This window comes from Oryx dammah, unplaced genomic scaffold (genome assembly GCF_014754425.2).
Source record: "Oryx dammah isolate SB20612 unplaced genomic scaffold, SCBI_Odam_1.1 HiC_scaffold_25, whole genome shotgun sequence".
NCBI classification, from domain to species: Eukaryota; Metazoa; Chordata; class Mammalia; order Artiodactyla; family Bovidae; genus Oryx; species Oryx dammah.
This window is the reverse complement of record NW_024070209.1, coordinates 26,050,232-26,075,181: the sequence shown is the minus strand read 5'-3', so window position 1 is coordinate 26,075,181 and position 24,950 is coordinate 26,050,232. Positions and strand designations below refer to the sequence as shown.

Genomic DNA, 24,950 nt, shown 5'->3' with positions numbered 1-24,950 from the left:
ACACACTCGAGTCTCCAGGGGTGGGACCCAGATATCATTATCTTTTTAAAAATGCCTCTCTGGTGATATGCATGTGCAGCAAGCTGAAAACCACTGTTGTTGGAGAAATGAAAACCAAGAAATAAAACCTGGTTTTTATTTTAAAATTCAATTTATAATTTGAGGGTTCAATGTGTAAGACAGAACAATGAGAATATTCAAAACTTGGCAACATTTTGCTCAAAGTATGCTAATACATTTTAGAAAGACTTCCAAAAGTGTTATAATCAAGTATATTCTCCCACCAGAGATGTTGAAGACAATCCCCCAAATTAATTAAAACAAAATCTCAGTTTGACCAACATGTGATTCCATCTAGGTTGTACTGCACATCAAACAAAGAACTTTACTTGAACTGACGGAAATCCATTAACCCATAAAAACAAATATAACTTTAATGATGTGCTGAAGAGCATACTACTTAACATTGCCGAGTTTCACAATCCATGAAGTGGCATTAGGACAGCTTTTACTCAGTGCTTTTACTGAATAAAAAAGTAAAAGTGCTTTTACTTTTACCCATGAGAGAACTGTGAAATCCACTACACATCACCATCCTCCCAACTTCACTTTTAGAGTGAAATCTTTTCAATTTTAAAGGGCCTGGACTAGAGCAGTGGAAATGCGAATGCCTTGATATGTTTTCCATATACCAGCCTGGCCCTAAGACTCCTGAGTTGTGTGACCTTAGCAAGTTTCTTAGTCTGTTATACCTTAAATTCCTCCTCTGTCAAATGGGAATAGTAACAATAGTATCTACACCTGACTTCCCTGGTGGCTAAGACGGTAAAGCATCTGCCTACAACGCGGGAGACCCAGGTTCGATCCCTGAGTTGTAAAGATACCCCGGAGAAGGCAATGGCAGCCCACTCCAGTACTCTTGCCTGGAAAATCCCATGGATGGAGGAGCCTGGTAGGCTACAGTCCATGGGGTCGCAGAGAGTCAGACACAACTGAGCAACTTCACTCACTCACTACACCTGACAGGGAAGAAAGCATTAGTATATAGTGCTCAGAATAGTTCCCGAGACACAGTAACCACCACAAAATGTTTGCTGGTACTATTTGCTCAAAATGCAGATTCCCATACCCCCATTTCGCTGCCTCCCAGCAGACCTTGTATGGGGTCTTCAAAAAAGCATGCTGCTGACCTAAGAATCACATTTTGAGACATATTAGTCTAGATCAACTTACTTTCATTTGGCTCTAGGTATCTTTTAGAGAGCTCTTTCAGCTGTAACTGTTATCTAACTACAAAAAAACTATATATTCCTATTCCTAAAAACCCAATGAACCACTATATATAATATTTGTAAATTGTAGCGATTTTGTAACTTTTCATTATATATAATACTGTACTAATTAATACAAATACAAATATTAAAAGAATTTTCAAAAGACAAAGTTTTACCTAAAAATAACTTTCATTCAAGTATAATACAAAAGTATTGAGAACAACGTAATAGAATGTGCTTATTTTTTAACACACTGGTTTAATACTCTGATACAATGATTTGAAAGCCTAGTTCTAAGTGTATTTTAGATTGTTTTTAATGCCTATTTCACCTAAGAGAACAACATCACCACCTTATAAAGATATCTAAATGCAAGTAAAACTGAATGGATAACTGTATTTATCACCCACTCTTCAGTCCCAACTACCAATTACAAAAAAAGAACTTTGTTGTCATTTCCATTATCTTGATATTCTTTCAATTAAGGTGCTGCTGTTTCAAATTTCAACAAATGGGCTCAAAGTCACCAGAATTCCTCATTTAGAAGAGTTTCAAAAAGTTTGAAAGTTTCTATCATCAAATTTGTTTTTAATTTAGGAATAAAGAAAGGAGAAAAGGAAGGAGGAGTCTTTAACAGAAACTATAGTAGATTCTAAAAATCAAAGGGAGCCTGGAAGGACAGTTTGGAAAACCCTCAGGAAACAAAGGAGTCCCTAAGGCTGGGCAGCCAAACACTTTGAAAGTTACACCGAGAACAGCCTTGCCTGGGGCTGCAGTGATTTCTACCTTCTGTTTGATTCCTTTCTGAAAGTCACTTGCTCAAGATTCAAAGTTCAGGAAACTATTAACTAATCGACTGAGCTCTGGTCACCGGCACACTCACTGGCTGTAACTGGAATCGTATTCTTTTACAAATTAGTAATTTGTTTTAAAGCTCAAAATTGATCTCATTTTAAACTTAGTGTTGTCCCATGATGATTTAATTATTTAATCATGAAACACCATATTTATTGTATACAATGTATACACACAGCTAAAGAGTACTAAATACCCACATACCTTCCATATAGTTTAAAAAATACAACATTATCAAGACCACTGAAGCCTCTTATTATTTCTGAACTTTATAATTAGTGTTCCTTCTAGTCTAACCATATTTATGTTGGTTGTTTAGTTTTATGTTTGACACTTTACACTGATGTAAAATACAACATGCATTAGTGCTGCAGCCAGCACGGCCGGTAGGGATCGAAAATGGTCGACGCACAGTTTGGGAAAAGGAAACTAGAGACAAAATTAAAGTTTTAAAGATGGGACCAGGGACTCAAGACCTCTTGGGTCAAGAGCCCTGTTCCTCGGAGCCACATCACTCTTATTTAGTCTTGGCAAGCAGAAAGTATCTGTTGTGCTACGATGAAGTCAGCCTCCTGTGTCCCTGGTCACGTCTCCCATTTTATTGATTACTTTAAACTATCTGTTATTTTCTTGTACAAGGGCTATCACCTAGCTGGAGGTCATAGACCTGCATATGCCTTGGTAAAACATCTCACTGTGTGCACAGCAGTGTTCTGAACTTGCGCTGACCCAGCGTTCCAAGGTCCACACTATGTTTCTCCTTAACTTAGCAGGGTATGACGACCCCAACTAATCAACCCAATGCACTTTTATTTGGGTCATGCTATATTTTGGGTCATTGCTATATTTTGCCTTTATTCTTTTCCCATGGTGATTTTCTCATGGCTTAGCCAGAGCAACAGGCAGCTGACTATTCACCCCTGCATATCCCACTTTTTGTTTTTGTAGCAGAAGATATGTTGATCTCGCAACTTCTTTCTTATTAGTTCTGGGAGTGTTTTTCGCATGCATCTGAGGACTAAACAGAAGATTATATAGTGAAGCAGCAAAACATAGCTAGTGTTTCAACGAGACCACCTCCGATGCCTTTGAGGACTCAATGAGTTAAGGCCCTCTGCTTAGTCCATGAAGTGTATCTGCATCTGGTAATAGTCTGCAAGAAGCATGTTGCGTGCCAATGATTTTTGCTTGTAGCTTTTAAATGCCTAGTGTAAGGTTGTCAGCACATGGCCCTTCAAGTGCCGTCTAACCTTTTCCCAGGAGTGTTTAGATTGGTTATATTCCTGGGGAGGTCACACAAAAAGTAGTAATGTTCCAGTCACACATTAAACGTATTTGTAATTTAAGATTTTATACTTCTTTTCCTAAGAGTAGCACTTCATTTGCTAAATCCACCAAACTGTTAAAATCCTCATCTATATGAGTTTGGGCTCCCCAGTATATGCTGCGGTTTTTGTGTATGTCTGGAGACAGTCTTTTCTGTACCTTGATGAGGCTGTTCAGAACCCAAATGTCTCCAATTTCTGGCGAGACAGAGAGAAAAGAAAAATGTTTTAATTTTACCCACAGGTGTAAATCACTAAATTGTTTTAAACCATCAGTGAACTTGAGGAGAAGAGTTTTTTAATACCTGAAAACAAAGATTAGAAGCCAGTAATATGTCAGACAAAAAGTCATGAAAATTGCAGTCATATTTAACCGTCTGTTCAATCTCATGTAACCAGTCCTTTTGTTTTGTGGTCCTTGCCTGACAACAAAGGACGTCAGTGAATGTGATAGTCTCTAAGAAGCTCATGGAATTTTTGCCAGTGTCTGTACAACCTGTCCAGCAAAGTGGGTGCCCTGATCACTGGAGATTGCAGAAAAGGTATTTTAATCTTTTTTTTTTTTAATTGTGAGGTATTAACCCTGTTGCCAGGAAAGGTTTTATCCTATCAAATAAAAGTGAGGTTTGTTAGTGGGCCGGAAAAGCCAAGAGTCCACCTTGGATTTCCCATAGCCCCGACTGTCTGGTTTATAGCCATTTTTCATTCATTTTAAATCTTCTGATGAGGGGTTAATTTTGTAGAAGCAGAATGAGCTTTGTCTATATGTGCCATAGTTTCCATAGATCACTGTGACAGAACACTCATTTATTTTATCAAAGTAACAAAAGATTTTAAAGGCAAGTATGAATCACTTAAAGACAAAGAAATTTACAGTCTGTTATCAAAAGTCATATTCCAAGAAGACTTTGTTTTTTTAAACAGGAAGAGAAAATCAAATTTCAGATTGGTACCAGATTATATTCATTATGAAACAATAGTTATTCACTTATGTCAAAGTAACAATACAACATTTCAAAGGCAGTTTAATGTCTTTAAGAAACTTGTATCTTGTACAAAACTCTCTCCCACTTATCACAAACCTTTTTTATACTTCTGTATTTATCACTCTATTTGCCCATTCAGAGAATAGCACCTGTAAGTTCAAATGTACTTCCTCTTTCCTTAATAGATGTAATGCCATTCCTTATACCTATTAAAAACACATCTTAATTTCCTTTAGCAACCACGAACTGTACTTTATATCATCATTCTGTAGATTTGTAAGTATAAATCACCCAAAGCTATGTCATCTGCAAAAGTATCTTCACAAAGTCAATATATAAACATTAATACCAGGTATCAATTTAATAGTGAATATTTCCCAGTTCACACAAGCCTGAAATTCATTTTAATTTTTTGAATTTATAATTGTTTAATTTGTAAAGCACTTACTTCTCTTTAGGCCAATTAAATAGAGCTCATTGTCCAATCAGCCTTAAGCAATTTTGTCCAAGGATGAAGGCACACACTGAGACACACATAAATTTAGACAGACATATAGGCAGAGATATCACAGTTTTCTGCTAAATATTTAAAATGTATCTTTGCCCCTTCTTTTTCTTCTTGGTTTGAGTTCTACCGATTTGTTCATGGCTGGAGTCCCAGATAGAGTGGGCTGCGTATCCCAAGGACACAATAAGAGTTAACTTTAGGTTTTTTCCCAGGCCTGTTTTTGTTTCTCAGGCAGAACTGGAGCACCAAAAAAGTATTTTAACAAGCCAACTTTTTAATTCCACATGCAAGAAGAACAGGTTTCACAATTTCAAAAAAGACTTCACTTTAACCAGTTTTCTCTGGAGTCTAAAGAATATCATGGCCATTCAGTATCAAAAATGTCATCTCTTTTTGCAGTCATAGTTTCTTATCTAAAATTTAAACCAGTGTTTGAACTGGAGATCTCTTGAAGTAAAGAAAGCCTGTCCTTTAACCTCTGTTTTCCCCCAGGCTCCTATGCAGTAGCGCCTCACCTGTTCTATAGCCTGATCTTCCATAAGCACTTGCTCTTGAGTTGTCCCCCAATTTCCACTGCCTATCAATTGATCTAAAGAGACTTGGTCATGAGCAACCATAATCAAACAGGGACCCTCAGCTAGTCCCTGCACTATTCCGAAGGTAACAGGAGAATTTACTCCATAACTCTGAACAGCTTGCCTAAGTTCCTTTAGTATTTTGAAGGGAATCTGTGTACAGCCTCATACACCCCATTAGGATTATTAGGATCTTCCCCAGGAGCTACTTGTTCATGTATTGTCTTTGGAAATGTCATAGTCATAGCCTCCAAGTCACCCTCCTGTCGAGCCCACCAAATACCTTTCTAGAGAGGTGACAGAACCATTGTCCCTGGCAAGGAAGGAAAAGCTTGAGTCACTCCAGCCATTAAGACAGGAGGAGGAAGCGGAGATAAAGGAAATTCGTCCTGCCCAAAGGTGCAGAAGGGACTGTAGCTTTAAGAACCTCCTGTGTTTTTTGCTCTCCCCCCCTCAGGCTTTGCATATTCAGGTTTTCCCTTTAATGGGGTTTCACCTTCATCCTCACTCCCTTCTGAGCTTTCTGTGGTCTGAAGAGGTTCTAAAATAGATTTTATCAGTGTCCAAATTGACCAGACAGATACAGGCAAGGGCGCTCCCTTGCAAAGAAGTTTCTCTAATTTACTACCTACCTTCTCCCAAGTTCCTAAATCTAAAGTACTGAGAGAAGGGAACCATGAGCAATGTTTCTCAATGGTTTGTAAAAGCTCCAACAGCTGGCCCTTGCTTATTTTTGTACCCCCCTGCCCCCGCCCCTCTTTAAAAAGGTGCGTTAAGAGGCATATATACAGCTGGTACTGTTTTGAGCTTTCCGAATTTCCCGTATTTAATCCTGCTTTCAATGCCTAAAAGAGTGTTATTTACCGTAAATCAGGATTTTCAGGGGCCTCACCCCACTATTCTTCAGGACCATGCACTGCTTCGATCCTTCACTTTCGTGCCCCATGTTGGGCGCCATTGCTGTGGCCAGCACAGCAGGTAGGGATGGAATGTGGTCAACGCACAGTTTGGGAAAAAGGAACTAGAGACAGAATTAAAAGTTTTAAAGATGGGACCAGGGACTCAAGACCTCTTGGGTCAAGAGCCCTGTTCCTCGGAGCCACATCACTCTTATTTAGTCTTGGCAAGCAGAAAGTATCTTTTGTGCTACGATGAAGTCAGCCTCCTGTGTCCCTGGTCACGTCCCCCATTTTATTGATTACTTTAAATTATCTGTTATTTTCTTGTACAAGGGCTATCACCTAGCTGGAGGTCATAGACCCACATATGCCTTGGTAAAACATCTTAGTGTGTGCACAAGCAGTGTTCTGAACTTGCGCTGACCCAGCGTTCCAAGGTCCACACTATGTTTTTCCCTAGTTTAAGCAGGGCATGACAACCCCAGCTGATCAACCCAATGTACTTTTATTTAGGTTATGCTATATTGCTATATTTTGCTTTTATTTTTTCCCATGGGATTTCTCATGGCTTAGCCAGAGCAACAGGCAGCTGATATTAACTCCTACATATTACTCTAGTACTCTTTTATTTCCAGCTCAACATTGTATTTCATTCACATTGATGGAGAGAGCTGTAACTCATTCACTCCGGATCATGGAAAAAGCAAGAGTTCCAGAAAAACTTCTATTTCTGCTTTATTGACAATGCCAAAGCCTTTGACTGTGTGGATCACAATAAACGGTGAAAAATTCTGAAAGAGATAGGAATACCAGACCACCTGACCTGCCTCTTGAGAAACCTATATGCAGGTCAGGAAGCAACAGTTAGAACTGGACATGGAACAACAGACTGGTTCCAAATAGGAAAAGGAGTACGTCAAGGCTGTATATTGTCAACCTGCTTATTTAACTTCTATGCAGAGTACATCATGAGAAATGCTGGGCTGGAAGAAGCACAAGCTGGAATCAAGATTGCTGGAAGAAATAACAATAACCTCAGATATGCAGATGATACCACCCTTATGGCAGAAAGTGAAGAGGAACTGAAAAGCCTCTTAATGAAAGCGAAAGAGGAGAGTGAAAAAGTTGGCTTAAAGCTCAACATTCAGAAAACGAAGATCATGGCATCTGGTCTTATCACTTTATGGGAAATAGATGGGAAAACAGTAGAAACAATGTCAGACTTTATTTTGGGGGGCTCCAAAATCACTGCAGATGGTGATTGCAGCCATGAAATTCAAAGATGCCTACTCCTTGGAAGGAAAGTTATGACCAACTTAGATAGCATATTAAAAAGCAGAGACATTACTTTGCCTACAAAGGTCTGTCTAGTCAAGGCTATGGTTTTTCCTGTGGTCATGTATGGATGTGAAAGTTGGACTGTGAAGAAAGCTGAGTGCCAAAGAATTGATGCTTTTGAACTGTGGTGTTGGAGAAGACTCTTGAGAGTCACTTGGACTGCAAGGAGATCCAACCAGTCCATTCTGAAGGAGATTAACCCTGGGATTTCTTTGGAGGGAATGATGCTGAAGCTGAAACTCCAATACTCTGGCCACCTCATGTGAAGAGTTGACTCACTGGAAAAGACTCTGATGCTGGGAGGGATTGGGGGCAGGAGGAGAAGGGGACGACAGAGGATGAGATGGCTGGATGGCATCACTGACTAGATGGATGTGAGTCTGACTGAACTCCGGGAGTTGGTGATGGACAGGGAGGCCTGGCGTGCTGCGATTCATGGGGTCGCAAAGAGTCGGACACGACTGAGCGACTGAACTGAATTGAACTGATATGCCACTGTATGCTTGTACCACCCCTTCCACTGTCAACGACTATTTGAGTTATTTCTCACTTAAAAGTATGAAACAGTGCTGTTTAAAAAAGAAAATCATGGTGCAAATATGTGGGTTTTCGTAGAAGATACACCTAAATTTCAACGTTCTTAAAGTTCACTTAATATATATTATCTTTTCTTCCCCCTCAACAAAAATCACAAACCATCTCCAAATATTTGCTTCCTAACTGTTCTTTTGCTAACAGTACTCCCTCTCTTAAAAAAAGTTTACTTTCTTAGTAAGCAAACTTCATCCTGAATAGCATGATTAAGTGTATTTTCTTTTATCCAAAAATATCTGCATAGCAATTAGTAATTACTATTTTAAGTTCTCTAACTCTTCAAAAGCAAAAATCTTTGCTATGAGATAATCATCAAAACTGTATGGGGCAGACTCTAACTTCTTGGTCATTTCTCATTTCATTCATTCACAGTAAGCCCTCAGTATCAGCTGCTTCCACGTCTTCAGGTTCAACAAACCACAAGTTGAAAATACTAGTGGCGGGGGGGCGGGGGGCGGAATTCCAGGAAGTTCCAAAAAGTAAACTCGAATATGCCAAGCACCAGCAACTTTTACATGGCATTTATATTGTATTAGGTAATCTAGAGCTGATTTAAACTATACAGGAAGGGGAGGTTGTGCATAGGTTATATGCAAATACCACACCATTCTATATAAGGGACTTGAGCACCTGCATATTTTGGTTTCACCGCTGTAAATAGCTCCCTAGATTTTAAAGTTAAAGGTCTTGTTTTCATAAAATTAACTATACTGATGACACTAACAGCTCTGAACTCCTGGTTCAATTTCTTTGCTGCAGTCATTTTCCTAGGAAGGATGCAGTGAACCATTTTCACCTTAAGTGCCTGTGATTTTTCTTCCATAAAAGGCTAATTTTTATTAAAGAAATATTTACTGTTGATAATATACTTCTGTCCAGCATCTCTTTGCTGTAACTCTTCACTCCCCATCAAAAGACAAAACTTAGTAAAGAGTAAATCTCCCACATATAATTGGTCTCACACTGGTTTCATCAACTTGGCACTGTTTACTACATGTTTCAAAGACATTTGATGACAAAGGAATGTATTTTAATTTTTGGCCATATATTCTATGCATTATTTCAGTCATTTTGACCAAGGCCTGAAAAACTAGTGTTTCCCCAATGGCATGCTTTCTCTTTTCCTACTGAACAAGAAACCTCAAAGAGCCTTGTAAACATCTACAATTAAATTTAGAGAAATTCTATAGTACTACATTGAAAGTTGTATGGCTCTATCAAACACTTCTGGGGGGAAACTTCATAAAGCTTAGTTTTTATCCTCAGAATGCATATTTTTTAAAATGTCTTGCTAATTTGCTATGATTTTATGCTACCACTTAGCCATCTATCAAGCACACTGTATGTACACTTATGCAAGCTACGGTTTCAACAACAGTAAATAGAGTCACCTATTTAAAATAATCCTGGACAATCTCAAATTTTGAGAGGTTGACATTTGAGATCTGATGATATTGTATTTTTTACCCCATGTTAAGAGCCCATATTGGGATTAAGAGTTCTAACACTTTTTATGTTATGTGCTTGCATGTGCTTTATTATAATTACAATCCATCTAATTTCTTGATAGGAATCTTTTACAATCACTTGCTAATTTTTGGAAGACAGTTTAGCTAAAACTAGATCCATGATATCAATGTAATCACATGTAAACCTCAATGTGGTACAGCAACGAATACAACCGAGGAAGTGAAAATTTTACCATTCCTTAGAAGTTCCCTCACCAGCCCAAGTGACATAATAACAGTGTGGGGAAGCCAATGTCAATCACTATATTATCTCTATATTAAATGTAATTTGCCTTTCTCAGGGTGAAAGACAATAGAGGTTCAATCTTTAAAAATTAATACTGATGGATGGTCCTGTATAGTTCTTATAGAGATCACTTGGTATCACTCTGTGGGCCTAAGTTTTTACAAGACTGAGAATATATGTACAGCAAGCATCGGCTGAAGACTGAATAAACAATGTTCTCTGCACATCTGTCTTTTTCCATTGCCCTCTTTGAGGAAAAATACACTACTGAACCCAAAGCAGCATAATGTTATTATTTACTTGCTTAACCAGTGGTACAGAGTAACTGTACTATAAAGTAAGCACCTGAGAAATAGTATTTTAAAGAGTTCTCATACACAAAAGATGGAACTACTGGCTCTCTTTTTTATTTAAGTAATTTGCTTAAATCACTTTAAGTAACCACATTTTTTAAATCCCTTAAAAGGTTTCACATGTGTTTATATATATTATATAGCATTCAATTCTGTACTGATTCTAAAATATTTCATTCACAGTCAATGCATAAAATGCAGCAATAAATAATACATATTCATGATGTATGTATTTGCCACAGGAATACTTTAAAAGTACTTTAACAGTAGTACTGGATACAGAAAAAGTCAAGTGAACTTTTTGGCCAACCCAACAGTCACTCTTTCAAGCATTTCCTAAGTGCCTACTACACGCCAGGCACAGTTCTGGGTAGTAGGAATATGATGACCTCTTCCCTACAGGAAGTATAGTCTGGTGGAAGATAAAGGCCAGTGCACATGTTATGAAGGCACAGGGTGATACAGGGGGTCTAAGGGGATAAGTATAGGTATGTCAAGAACAGGCATCAAAAGTCACATGTAGTTAAAATTTTTCCACAGGAAGAAGCTTAAGATGAGACGTAAAAGGTAGAAGTGGGAGAAGGAATTAGCCAGCATATATAAAGACCAAACAAAGAGTAAGAGCACAATTAATTTGGTAGAATTGATGTGTGTGTACACGAGTATTTCACAGAGTAAAGCAGAAGCACAAAAATCCTAATAATAACATTATTTCCTACTGAGATATCCATTGTCTACTTAGAATCACAGATTTGGGAATTCAAGGATGTCCTTGTCCTTCTTGCCTAGGAAAGCAGCAAACCAGACTGAAAATGCTTTCCACTGAGAACAAAATATCTAGACAAAAATCCTAGAGGCCTAAAATTTAGACAAGCAGATCTAGAGCTGACATTCTTTTCCAGAATAAGCCTCCACATTAAAAAACTCTGATACCTTTGAATTTGCTCACAAATCAACACTGAAAGGAGTGAGGGTAGAGAGGGTGGGCAATCTTTATATATAACAAGCCAAAATTCAGTTGAAAGAAACCTAAAGTGTAAAAGTGAAAGTGAAGTCGCTCAGTCATGTCCAACTCTTTGCGACCCGTGGACTGTAGCCCACCAAGCTCCTCCATCCATGGGATTCTCCAGGCAAGAATAATGGAGTGGGTTGCCATTTCCTTCTCCAGAAAGAAACCTAAAGGGCTGTTTAAATATTCACACTAAAATATTACTACTATCAAGTTCAAAATAAGGTCAAATGCAGGCAAAAGTACATACTAAGGAGATACCAATACTACTCATGACCAGATAAAACACTTTCAAAACTGAGTATTAGATTCCTGTTTTCAAAACACCCCTTTAGTTCACTCAAAGTCATCTCTATTCCTTAAGTCAACTGACCCATATAATAGAGGTCCTTTTCTCCCTTTCACCCTAAACATATCGAGGGAATATAACTTCATCTAAAGAACTGAATTCATAGTTGCTACTGAAGAAAAAAGGTTAATTTCCACTTATAAACCATGTAAGGTTCCCTGTATAAAATTTTCTACTACTCCTAAAAACAGTAAATATAATGCACTTGGCTACTAACTTATTTTGATGATAAACTCTGACAAAGAACAAGAAAAATTATCTAAATCATGTCTTAAAAATTCTTTTGAATTTAGTGCTCCAGCTTCCTTGCCTTTCCTGGTAGACTGAGGCTGCTTGTTCTCATCAATAAAGTGAGAGGGACCTACTTACATTGGAGCTGCCCTCAGTATACAATCACGTCCGACCAGATTACATACTGATAAACAAGTGACAGCACAGTAAGAGACAATAATAGGTCATCAAAGAATATAGCTTCATTTTTTCCAAATAAAAAGTACCTTAATAATACAAAAGGAAGAAAAAAACTATTAAACGGATTCTAATATACTCTAAATTCTAAAGCAGGACTATTTAGTCTACCTTAATTTAGACAATTAATTATTTTTAAAATTGTGCCCTCCTTCCTTAATTACCTCCCATCCTTCCTGAAAACTCAGATTTCAGCCCTATCTTTTCCAGAAATCCTTTCCCCGTGGTGCTCTACTAAACCTCATTAATACTAAGTTCGTTACCATACACTGAACACATAGCACAAGCTACTTTGCATAATCAATAGCCCTTCAGCTTCCTTGGCTCAGACGATAAAGAATCCACCTGCAATGCAGGAAACCTGGGTTTGATTGCTGGGTTGGGAAGATCCCCTTGAGGAGGGCATGGCATGCGCACACACCCACACACGGTGCTCTGTTTATTTCCATTCGGATTTCCTCAACCTTTAATAAAGTTTGAAAGTTCTTACCTCATTCAGTTCAGTTGCTCAGTCCAACTCTTTGCAACCCCACAGACTACAGCATGCCAGGCCTCCCTGTCCATCACCAACTCCTGGAGCCTACTCAAACTCACATCCATCGCGATGGTGATGCCATCCAACCATCTCATTCTCTGTCGTCCCTTTCTCCTCCTGCCCTCAATCTTTCCCAGCATCAGGGTCTTTTCAAATGAGTCAGCTCTTCACATCAGGTAGCCAAAGTACTGGAGTTCCAGCTTCAACATCAGTCCTTCCAATGAACACCCAGGACTGATCTCCTTTAGAATGGACTGGTTCAATCTCCTTACAGTCCAAGGGACTCTCAAGAGTTCTCCAACACCACAGTTCAAAAGCATCAATGCTTCGGTGCTCAGCTTTCTTTATAGGCTCATTCTCACATCCATACACAACTACTGGAAAAACCATAGCCTTGACCAGACAGACTTTTGTTGACAAAGTATGCTGTCTAGGTTGGTCATAACTTTCCTTCCAAGGAGTAAAGAGAAAGTCACTCAGTCGTGTTCGACTCTTTGTGACCCAAAGAGTCCATGGAATTCTCTAGGCCAGAATACTGGAGTGGGTAGCCTTTCCTTTTTCCAGGGGATCTTCCCAACCCAGGGATCAAACCCAGGTCTCTCACATTGCAGGCAGATTCTTTACGAGCTGCGCCACAAGGGAAGCCCAAGCGTCTTTTAATTTCATGGCTGCACTCACCATCTGCAGTGATTTTGGAGCCCCAAAAAATAAAGTCAGCCACTGTTTCCACTATTCCCCATCTATTTGCCACAAAGTGATGGGACCAGATGCCTTGATCTTAGTTTTCTGAATGTTGAGTTTTAAGCCAACTTTTTCACTCTCCTCTTTCACTTTCATCAAGAGGCTCTTTAGTTCTTCTTCACTTTCTGCCATAAAGGTGGTGTCATCTGCATATCTGAGGTTATTGACATTTCCCCCAGCAATCTTGACTCCAGCTTGTGCTTCTTCCAGCCCAGCGTTTCTCATGATGCACTCTGCATATAAGTTATATAAGCAGGGTGACAATATACAGCCTTGACAGACTCCTTTTCCTATTTGGAACCAGTCTGTTGTTCCATGTCCAGTTCTAACTGTCGCTTCTTGACCTGAATATAGGTTTCTCAAGAGGCAGGTCAGGTGGTCTGGGTTTCCCACCTTTCAGAATTTTCCACAGTTTATTGTGATCCACACAAAGGCTTTGGCATAGTCAATAAAGCAGAAACAGATGTTTTTCTGCAACTCTCTTGCTTTTCCAGTGACCCAAAGGATGTTGGCAATTTGACCTCTGGTTCCTCTGCCTTTTCTAAATCCAGCTTGAACATCTGGAAGTTCACTGTTCATGTATTGCTGAAGCCTGGCTTGGAGAATTTTGAGCATTACTTTGCTAGTGTGTGAGATGAGTGCAATTGTGCGGTAGTTTGATCATTCTTTGGCATTGCCTTTCTTTGGGACTGGAATGAAAACTGACCTTTTCCAGTCCTGTGGCCACTGCTGAGTTTTCCAAATTTGCTGGCATATTGAGTGCAGCACTTTCACAGCATCATCTTTTAGGATTTGAAATAGCTCAACTGGAATTCCATCACCTCCACTAGCTTTCTTCGCAGTGATGCTTCCTAAGGAAGGCCCACTTGACTTCACATTCCAGGATGTCTGGCTCTAGGTGAGTGATCACACTACTGTGATTATCTGGGTCGTGAAGATCTTCTGTACAGTTCTGTGTATTCTTGCCACCTCTTCTTAATATCTTCTGCTTCTGTTACATCCATACCATTTCTGTCCTTTATCAAGCCCATCTTTGAATGAAATGTTCCCTTGGTATCTCTAATTTTCTGGAAGCGATCTCTAGTCTTTCCCATTCTATTGTTTTCCTCTATTTCTTTGCACTGATCGCTGAGGAAGGCTTTCTTATACCTCCCTGCTATTCTTTGGAACTTTGCATTCAAATGGGTATATCTTTCCTTTTCTCCTTTGCTTTTTGCTTCTCTTCTTTTCACAGCTATTTGTAAGGCCTCCTCATACAACCATTTTGCTTTTTTGCATTTCTTTTTCTTGGGGATGGTCTTGATCCCTATCTCCTGTACAATGTCACGAACCTCCGTCCATAGTTCATCAGGCACTCTATCAGATCTAGTCCCTTAAATCTGTTTCTCACTTACACTGTATAATCATAAGGGATTTGATTTAGGTCACACGTGAATGGTCTAGTGGTTTTCCCCACTTACTTCAACTTAAGTCTGCATTTGGCAATAAGAAGTTCATGATCCGAGCCACAGTCAGCTCCCGGTCTTGTTTTTGCTGACTGTTTTACCTCAAGTATCTCATGTCAAATTCAGAGTGGAAAGTCTCAAGCTCATGTTCTATAGAGGGCATTAAAGATAAGCTAAATATCTCTGTCTCCCTTAAGTTAATATTGAGGGGCAATAATAAAAATGGACAAAGTCTCCCAAAGGGGAAAGGAATTTTGGTTTAAGAAAAAGAACTGCAAATGAGAGCACTGGCCACTATCTGCATAGACCTTGATTTTTTGTTTTGTTTTGTTTTTTAAGAAGTAACAGTTTACTCACACATACTCAGTCATTTTAATTACTGTTTCATTTAATAGGATCATCTAAAAGGTTTGGCCATGAAAAGTTTCTCATATGAATCACAAAAATATCTATTAGAGATTATTAGGACCTTGACAAAGTAGTAAAAAGCCATTACTTTGCCAGCAAAGGTCCATCTAGTCAAAACTTTGGTTTTTCCAGTAGTCGTGTATAGATATGAGAGTTGGACCAGAAAGAAGGCTGAGTGCCGAGGAATTGATGCTTTCAAACTGTGGTGTTAGAGAAGGCTATTGAGACTCCCATGGACTGCAAGGACATAAAACCAATCAATTCTACAGGAAATCAGTCCTGAATATTCACTGGAAGGACTGATGCCAAAGCTGAAGTTCCAATATTTTGGCCACCTGATGCGAAGAACCAACTTATTTGAAAAGACTCTGATGCTCGGAAAGATTGTAGGCAGGAGGATGGCATCACTGACTCCGACTCAATGGACATGGGTTTGAGCAAGCTTCGGGAGATGGTGAAAGACAGGGAAGCCTGGTGTGCTGCAGTCCATGGGGTCTCAAAAAGTTGAACGTGACTGAGTGACTGAATGACAACATTAGAACCAAGTGCCACATTTTATTGAAATGATCTATGAAATCCTCATGCAACAGAAATTCTAGAAAACTACACATCTGCGTATCTAGACTTTAAAAGAACCAAGAAACTTACAGTGCCTAAAAAATGAAATATTTTCTGATAATAAATAAAAGCATACTAATTTGTACTAAAGGAAATCAGTCCTGAATATTCATCGGAAGGACTGATGTTGAAGCTGAAACTCCAATACTTTGGCCACCTGCTGCCAAGAACTCACTCACTGGAAAAGACCTTGATGCTGGGAAAGGCTGAAGGCGGGAAGAGAAAGGGATGACAGAGGATGAGATAGTTGGATGGCACCGCCGACTCAATGGGCATGAGTTTGAGTGAACTCCAGGAGTTGGTGATAGACAGGGAGGCCTGGCATGCTGCAGTCCATGGGGTCGCAAAAGTCAGACACAACTGAACTGAACTTGTACTCAAGATACATACACATGCAATAAACATATCAAGACAATGAACTATAAGAAACAAGAAAAAGAATGCATAAACATTGGGTTTGATTTCTGCCTCTACCACTTATCTGTTTTCTTAGGGAAAAAGTTATATACAATAATATTGAGCATCTCCTCCTGCTCTGAAACTCTATGGTATTGAAGTCTGATTAGTAAATGAATTACCAGCTACCAACAGCTAAAAGATTCAATATGACACTGAAGATCAAAGTATAGTTCATAAAAGAACAGTACCACCAGCCCAGTTCATATCTCATAAACAGCAAATGATTCATGAAAAGAAAAAGGATTTATTTGATTTCTGCATGAAAGTTACAAGTTTTGCAGGCCTGTTCCCCAAGTCTCCCAAAGTAACAGCCACCACACTGTCTACTCCAACTTAAAAAAGAGACAACCTTCAAGTCAAGCATATCCCCTTAGATGAAATTTTATAAACCTCTCCAAATCACTTATCATCTTTCTGAACTCCTGGAAGCAGCATCTCTCACACGAGACAATTAACTATATATTTTTTATGAAAAACCTTATATTAAAGGCTTCCCTTGTGGCTCAGCTGGTAAAGAATTCGCCTGCAAAGCGGGAGACCTGGGTTCCATCCCTGGGTTGGGAAGATCCCCTGGAGAAGGGAAAGGCTACCCACTCCAGTATTCTGGCCTGAAGAATTCCATGGACTATACAGTTCATAAGGTCGCAAAGTCAGACATGACTGGGAGACTTTCACTTCACTTCACTTATATTAAATAATAATATTTCTGAAGAAAGTAAACAGGACTTTTGGTACTGAAGAAAACCAGGCAGAGAGATGAAGGTTGGAAGTGAGATTTTAAAAACATAAAATTAAGTGAAAGTTTTATTTGACATAATAATCTTTTCACAAAGAGTTGGACACAACTGAGTGACTGAACTGAAAATCTTTTCCAGACACCTGATTTTCAAAATGATGGCAATCAAATTTATACCCTCTTAAAAAGATGAGAAGAGTTTTTCTACTCTTTAGAATATCACCAGCCCTAAAGGAAGACCAAAAGTTGCTAATATTGGAGGTTACTCACACAAACAGGTCAGTCAGATTACCCTGGAGTGAAGCCCACAGCCAATAAGTTCCATGGACAAGCACAGAGCTTCCAATCAGCAATTCAATGCCCTCTTTAAAATACAAGCGGAAAGCCCACGGCCAAACACAGAAGTCCCCTAATAGAAGGGTGGCGAGGGGTGGGGCTGGGGGTAGCGGGCTGGCAAGCAAAACAAGCAGAAAAGGGCAGCTTGGAAGAAAAAGGGATGAGGTTAGGAAAAGAAAATTTAAGGAAAGATGAGAGGAAGGAAACAAGTGAGCAAACTCCTTTCAGAAAGATAAGATTTTTGAATCCATGAAATAACAAGATGTTATTAAAAGGAAAAACAGAACATTCAGAGGAACAAAGAGCTCCTGTAAAGTAAAAACATAATCATAAAAGAGAAAGTTGGAAAGATAAATGTTGAAGGAAACTCCCAGAAATTTCAGCACAAGGCAGATATGGTAAAACAGTACAGGCTCAGTCCAGGAGGTTCAGGAGTCAAAGCAGGAGTAAGAGAACACAGAAAACTGGAGAGGAAATAATTTTAAAAGATAATTAAGAAAATTACCAAACTGAGTGGCTCAACTTTCAAGACTGAAGGGTTCTACTCTGTGCCAAGCACAATGGATGAACATAGAAGACTTACAAAGGGACCTTATGCAAAACTGGTAGGTAGATCCTATGTGCTTTCGTTGAGAAAAAAGTTTTCATACAAAACCCCAAGAAGTAGAATGGCGTCAGTCTCAACTGGTGGAAAGTTGGGGGTTAAATTAATGATTAGCACACCAAATGAAATTTAAGAACTTCAAGGAAAACAAGAAATTGTCCTGGAAATAAAAATCCTATCTGGAAGAGACGAGGAAGAAAAGGAGGCGAGGGAGAGGGGTGTGTAGGGAATATGTGTTTGGGGTAGTGCAGTGGTTAAATCTCTTCTTCTGTAATGGGACAGATAATTTCTAAAACTAAAAAAAAAAAAAAAAAGAAAAGAAAAATCAAGAAGCACAGTTGTTTAGAAATTTGAAGATAAATTCCAAAGGAATCAGCTACAAGAGTTCAAAATGGTTGTTTCTGGGGAATCTCCAAGAAGAGCTTTCAGAACTATTTGATTCTATAAACTACATAGGTATTTTACTTAAAAAAGAAAATTATATTAAAAAAAAAACAAAGTAAAACAATAGCACACTACATGGATAAGAAAGAAAAAATTGTATTACATATCATGAACTAATTTCCCTAATATTAAAAGGGTCCCATAAATCAGTAAGAGGATGAACATGATAGATAAATAGACCAAAAAAAACCCCAGAAATGGATCTTAAACTATGTCTAACTTCACATTCATAAAAGAAATGAAAATTAAGACTACACTAAGAAAATTTTTCACATGTCAGACTGGCAAAGGTCAAAGGTTTGATAATCATTCTCTTGACGACAGGATGCAGGAACATACATTGCTGGTACCAAGAGAGTGGTACAATCTCACTGGAAAGTCTACCAAAAATTGCAGTTGCACATACTCTTCAACCGCATTCTAAAAATTTACCCACAGGTTTACTCCTAAATGTACAAATGGTAGATGGTGGATGGACAGATGAATAGCTAACTGGATGGTAGGTAGACGGACAGACATATGAGTTGCAACAGTGAAACAGACAAAACAATTTTAGTATCACTCATTTGGCAACTGATAATTTTATTATCAGTTCGAATACTTTGAAGCTCCAATACTTTGGCCATGTGATGCAAAGAGATGACCCATTAGAAAAGACCCTGATGCTGGGAAATACTGAAGGCAGGAGAAGGGGACAACAGAGGATGAGATGGTTGGATGGCATCACCGACTCAATGGACATGAGTTTGAGCAAGCTGCAGAAGACGGTGAAGGGCAGGGAAGCTTGGCATGCTGCACTCCATGAGATCACAAAGAGCTGGACATGACTTGAGTGACTGAACAACAACATCAGAACCATGTGCCATATTCTATTGAAAAGATCTATGAAATCCTCATGTGACAGAAACTCTAGAAAACTACACATCTGAGTATACACATCAATCTAGACTTTAAAAGAACCAAGAAACTTACAGTACCTAAGAAATGAAATATTTTCTGAGCAACTGAACAACAGCAAATTTTATTTAATAGGGATGAATTATGATATACACTTAAAGATAAAATATAAACCATAGTACCCTACAACTTTTAAAAAAGAATATATACACACGTGGGCAACCGCATAGATGTATATACCTTTCTGCATAAATGTTTATATTCATTTCCTGGAAGCATACATAGAACTGATACCTTTGGGGAAGAGAAATCAAGAGGCTGGGAGACAGGAATTAAAGAGAGAAACTCCATTATATACCATGCTGTAACTTTTCTGTTTTAAGCCATGTAAATGTAATGAATATTAAATACTTAAATTTAATACTATTTCATGAATGTTATTTCAACTAGGAAAATCCCTTTATAACGAATCCTTTAGTAATCAAAGCTATAATCTATAAAAATGTAAATAAATTTTGATTAGAAATATAAATATAGTGATACCCAAAGGTTTTCCTCTCTGCAAACAAAGAAACAAACACTCATAGTGACATGGTGAGAGCCATTAACACCCAGCAGACACATTCTGCTTGTTTCAATATATTGGAACTTCTTTGAAGTAGTAAACCAACTGGTAAATCCTACTATTAAAAAGAATAAATAAAAAGCATGACTTCTACACTCGATGCAAGATTTAAAAAAAAACTGGGATGTAATTAATAATCTCTAAAAGTTAGCACCGATCTAGGGTAAAGCATATCATAAATTCATAAAGAGATGTATATACCACTAACAGAAAAGTTCCTTTCTGGAAAGAATTTAGAATAAGACTAAATATTTAGTATTACTTACTATGCTATAAATCAAAATATCAAATTCTGGTTAAATGAACTGTACTTCTGTAAAAAACAAGGTGAAAAAATTCTCATGGTGCATTTTATAATTTTACAGAAATGAGATTGATACTTCCCAAAAAAGGAATATAAAAGCTGTATTATGAGGCATGTTAGCAAAATCCCAGCATTTCTGGTACCTCTTGCAAGATATTTATTTCTTCAGTGTAAGATACTCTAGTATAGCATACTCTGAAAGAGATTTGATATAAATGCAGTCCTAAGCAGATTTTAGCTAGCAACAAAGAGCTACAGGAAAACACAAAATAATCTTTATCATTATTTTCACAATGGCAGTAAACAAAAAATTACAGATGTCCCTGGGGAAAGGCAAAATACATAAAGCTGCAATTAAAGAGAAAAATTGTATCTTATATAGCTATTAGTATATAAAGTCAGCATATGGCTACAGTTATGTAGACTCAATATTACCCTTGCAAAGACCTTTAATATAGATTCTTTACGAGTAAGTGCTGGAGCCTGTATTATCTACACCTATATCAATCAACTCATTTAATCTTTGCAACACACTTATAAGATGGATATTATTATTGTCCTCATTTTATAGATGAGAGCACTGAGTCAAAGAATGGCTGAGTAACTTGTCCAAGAGGTAGCAGAGCTATTGTTACCAAGCAGTCTAACTCCAGAGTCCATTCTCTTAACCATCAACAGCACCCACCATAGTAAATACTTAAAATACGTGAGGTTTTTTCCTTCCCGAGTTCACACAAATCTCCACTTCCTCACACGAAGAAAAAAAACCTGTTTGTCAGAACCTTGACTCTGCTTTCTCTCAAACGCACTATTTCATTCACTAGCAAATCCTAGCAATTTTTTCTCCAAATATATCCTGAATCCGACCCACATCTCTCATCTGTAGCTGCACCATTGCAAAGTGATCACTGTCCACTGCGTAGACTACTGCAATAACCAATGGTCCTTCTTCCTTCCACTGTTGCCTCTAATTCATTCTCCAGAGTGATCTTTCTTCAATGTGATGAAATCATTTCACTCTTGACTTCCCACTGAATTTAAAGAAAATTTAAAAAACTTACTAATTTAAAAAACTTATACCCCAAATACTATCACAGTTCATTTTCCAGTTTTCTTTTACTCGCCGCTTGCTGAAACGGTTTTTCATCCAATTCTTTACTTTACTGGTATCAACCAGAATGTAAGATCCAAGAGAAGAGAAACACATCTGTCTTGCACAATGCCAAAATGACTAATGTGGTACACAGTAAGCACTCCATAAATATGTATGAAAAAAAGTGAAAGTTAGTTGCAAAGTTGTGTCCAACTCTTTGCAATTCCATGAACTGCAGCCTCTACCACCACTCTGTCCATGGGATTCTCCAGGCAAGAGTACTGGAATGGGTTGCCATTTCCTTCTCCAGGGGATCTTCCCAACCCAGGGATCGAACCCGGACCTCCTGCACTGCAGGCCAATTCTTTACCAACTGAGCCACTAGGGAAGCCCATAAATATGTATGGAATGAATGAGCAAGTGAGCACCAAATGAAGTAGCTGGCTTACCAGAAATAATCTGCATTGGACCATGCTCACATTATGGGAGGCCTACTGCAACTGAAAATGGCTGGACCACAGTTCCCAACTCAAGCTCAGTAAAGCTAAAAATTACAATAGTCTAGATTGATATAAGGTTCAGCACTGTGATTTATCAAACATATAAAGCAACAAATTTCATTCTAAGGACCACACTTTAAGAGGAACATGACAAAATTAAAATATATCCCAAGTAAAAGAATGAGAACAGCAGGCAAATGGAAAAATACATTAGGTAACAAACATCTGAAGAAGCTGGGACCGCTTAGACTAGAGAGGAGGAATTAAGTCCCAGGGCTTCCCTGGTGACTCAGACAGTAAAGAATCTGCCTGCAATGTGGGAGACTTGGGTTCGATCCCTGGGTTGGAAAGAAACCCTGGAGAAGGAAAGACAACCTACTCTAGTATTCCTGCCTGGAGAATTCCTTGGACAGAGGAGCCAGGCCAGCTACATAGAGTCCATGAGGTCACAAAGAATTGGACACGACTAGCGACTGAGAGACTTCACTTTCACTTTTCACTTTCATGCACTGGAGAAGGAAATGGCAACCCATTCCAGTGTTCTTGCCTGGAGAATCCCAGGGACAGGGGAGGCTGGTGGGCTGCCGTCTATGGGGTCTCAGAGTCGGACACGACTGAAGCGACTTAGCAGCAGCAGCAGTGACTATATGCAGGTCAGGAAGCAACAGTTAGAACTGGACATGGAACAACAGACTGGTTCCAAATAGGAAAAGGAGTACATCAAGGCTGTATATTGTCACCCTGCTTATTTAACTTATATGCAGAGTATATCATGAGAAATGTTGGGCTGGAAGAAGCACAAGCTGGAATCAAGATTGCCGGGAGAAAATATCAGTAACCTCAGATATGCAGATGACACCACCCTTATGGCAGAAAGGGAAGAACTAAAGAGCCTCTTGATGAAAGTGAAAGAGGAGAGTGAAAAAGTTGGCTTAAAATTCAACATTCAGAAAACTAAGAACATGGCATCTGGTCCCATCACTTTGTGGCAAATAGATGGGGAAACAGTGGAAACAGTGGCTGACTTTGTTTTTTTGGACTCCAAAATCACTGCAGATGGTGACTGCAGCCATGAAATTAAAAGACGCTTCCTCCTTGGAAGGAAAGTTATGACCAACCTAGACAGCATATTAAAAAGCAGAGACATTACTTTGCCAACAAAGGTCTATCTAGTCAAAGCTATAGTTTTTCCAGTAGTCATGCATGGATGTGAGAGTTGGACTATAAAGAAAGCTGAGCGCCGAAGAACTGATGCTTTTGAACTGTGGTGTTGGAGAAGACTCTTGAGAGTCCCTTGGACTGCAAGGAGATCCAACCAGTCCATCCTAAAGGAGGTCAGTCCTGGGTGTTCATTGGAAGGACTAATGTTGAAGCTGAAACTCCAATACTTTGGCCACCTGATGCCAAGAGCTGACTCATTTGAAAAGACGGTGATGCTGGGAAAGATTGAGGGCAGGAGGAGAAGGGGACGACATAGGATGAGATGGTTGGATGGCATCACCGACTCAATGGACATGAGTTTGGGACTTGGTGATGGACAGGGAGGCGTGGCGTGCTGCAGTTCAGGAGGTCGCAAAGAGTCGGACACGACTGAGCAACTGAACTGAACTGAAGTAACTAACACACACACACACACACACACACACACACGCGCACACACATTAAGTCCCAGCAGGGCTGATAGTGGATCCTGAGTCCTTGTAAAAGAAGAAATGGCATGTTTATCTATTCCTGAGGATAGACCTACCAGGTGTCTAGTTAACATTAAAATATTACTTTAAAAATTTTTATTCATTACAGAAGCTGAAAGAAAGGATGAAATTAAATTAAAAACTGGAGTGCAGCTGTCCTTCAGTCATTTACCAGTTTACATGTACTACTCACCACCAAAAGTAAAGAGGAAAAGACAACTCTGTATTAGAGGATGTCTATTGTTTATAAATACACAAAACCCAAGATGCATCATTATCTTGGTGTCTACTGCAACAGAAAAACTGAGTGCCCTTCCTAAGCTAAAGTCAAAATGGAATATGGTAAGAGGAGCAAATAAAGAAGGGGAATTTGAGAGGGATAAAAGACAAAATGTAATTCCCCACCAAAATGATGATTATTATTTAAAGACATAAATAATACAAAAAACTGTACTCACGGAATAGCATAAAGTTTGTACATATAAAGGAAAATATCCCAAAGTGAATATAGTTGTTGTCAGACTGATGATGTTATGCCAGTCCACAGCAATCTAAAAATACTACATTTAATTGGCTCTATGTCAGACTTAAATTGAAGAAAGTAGGGAAAACCGCTAGACCATTCAGGTATGACCTAAATAAAATCCCTTATGATTATACAGTGTAAGTGAGAAATAGATTTAAGGGACTAGATCTGATAGAGGGCCTGATGAACTATTGGCTGAGGTTCGTGACACTGTACAGAAGACAGGGATCAAGACCATCCCCATGGAAAAGAAATGCAAAAAAGCAAAATGGCTGTCTGAGGAGACCTTACAAATAGCTGTGAAAAGAGACGCGAAAAGCAAAGGAGAAAAGGAAAGATATAAGCATCTGAATGCAGAGTTCCAAAGAATAGCAAGAAGAAATAAGAAAGCCTTCCTCAGCGATCAATGCAAAGAAATAGAAGAAAACAAGAGATCTCTTCAAGAAAATCAGAGATACCAAGGGAACATTTCATGCAAGATGGAACTAATGTCAATATTTGTTAAAGGAGCATAACAGGTATTGGGTTGGCCAAAAAGTTTGTTCAGTTTTAAGTAAAAATAAAAAACCTATTTTTCATTTTCACCAAGAACTTTATTGAACAACATATCCCATAACCGAACAAACTTTCAGGCCAACCTGATACACAGATGCTCAATTTACACTTTATTTCTACTTTTCTGTATGTCTGAAAATTTCCA

General features: G+C 38.6%; 1 protein-coding gene across 3 annotated transcripts in view; it reads right to left on the bottom strand.

The window, feature by feature from the left end:
- Window positions 1–24,950, bottom strand: part of PPM1B (protein phosphatase, Mg2+/Mn2+ dependent 1B) — an 84,539-nt gene that overhangs the window by 26,903 nt on the left and 32,686 nt on the right. The gene's annotated exons all lie outside the window — the stretch shown is intronic.